The 1,274-nt window shown below is 34.7% G+C and overlaps 1 protein-coding gene across 1 annotated transcript in view; it reads right to left on the reverse strand.

Annotated features, from left to right (window-relative positions):
* The window catches only part of LOC116840294 (probable cytochrome P450 6a20), a 9,397-nt gene extending 9,191 nt beyond the window's left edge, over positions 1 to 206 (reverse strand). Inside the window, exon 1 of the mRNA XM_032806848.1 lies at positions 49 to 206. The gene's annotated coding sequence lies outside the window, so the exon portion shown is untranslated. The remainder of the gene's footprint in view (positions 1 to 48) is intronic.
* Between the last annotated feature and the right edge of the window lie 1,068 nt (positions 207 to 1,274).

Here is a 1,274-nt window from a genome sequence, read left to right on the forward strand (position 1 = left end):
ACAAGAATCAAACTATGTAATTATGTAATTTCGTTAGCGAGATGTCACCTTTATTTTGTAGAAGAAAATAATGCCGAAACCAGTTTCTTTATTAATCACTAGGTACAGATCGGGTTATATTTGTCACAATTGTAAAACTGTATGAAATCGCTGATAATCACACATTGGATGTGCATACGTACAAACGCCTAGCGGTACTAAACTTCACGAAAAGGAGAGCTCACTTATATTGGCCCAACACATATATCTTCAACATATATATATTCGTAAGAGATAAAGTGAAGTGAAATGATTCAACAAATTCCATTATCTGATAGTCTCTTGACATTACGTAATAAATAACGTAATGAATAATCTAGGGATTTCTCATAAATATATTAAGACTAGACCGAGCATTAAGTCCATGGCTTAAACTAATTAAATTTATTATCTAGAGTAATGCAATATTTAAGGACACATGATTATGAAAATGATAAAATTTCTCACTTAAAGGTATAATTAATTTACATATCAACTTTTTCATAAAATACTTCTAATAATTTCATAAAAATCGGTCCAACAGTTCTCGAAATAATCGCAATTGTACGTACGGGCAAATATATTGGGTGTGGAAAAAAGTTCGAGGTGTTTTTTTAGTAAAATTCAAGTTTTTCTTAGAGTATTAAGATCAATTTATTCAAACCAAATATGCTCCATTATTTTCGATAATATTTTGCCATTTTTGGGGCAGAGCCATAATCCCATCGCAATAGAACTTTTGTGGTTTCTGTAGAAAAACTGCTTCAAGTGATTTTCAGAGCCTCTTTTGAAGCCAGCTTTATATCATTAAGAGAGTTCTGAAGAAACCTAAACAAATGATAGTCTGAGAATGCTATGTCAGGACTATACAGTGGATGCATCAAAACTTCCCAGGCAAGCTCTCGCAATTTTTACCAAATCATCAAAGATGTGTGTGATCGAGCGTTGTTGTGATGGAAGACGACAGCCTTCCTATTCAATTCCTGATCAATTCTGGCCGCTTCCTCTCAATTGCTTGTTGTAATCTCTCCAGTTGTTCACAGTAAAGTTCGGAATTAATTGTTTGACCGGGCGGTAACAGCTTATAGTGAACGATTCCCTTCCAATCCCACCGCACACACAACATCATCTTCTTCGTCGTCAATACAGGTTTTGCGATTGCTTGCGCCTTCTCTCCTTTCTTTGTCCACGATCTTTTTCGAGTGCGATTGTCGTATGTGACCCATTTTTGATTACCACACAATGAAAAATTTTTC

This window comes from Odontomachus brunneus, unplaced genomic scaffold (genome assembly GCF_010583005.1).
Source record: "Odontomachus brunneus isolate Ranch 3 - 2012 unplaced genomic scaffold, Obru_v1 Obru_scaffold_009, whole genome shotgun sequence".
Taxonomy (NCBI): domain Eukaryota; kingdom Metazoa; phylum Arthropoda; class Insecta; order Hymenoptera; family Formicidae; genus Odontomachus; species Odontomachus brunneus.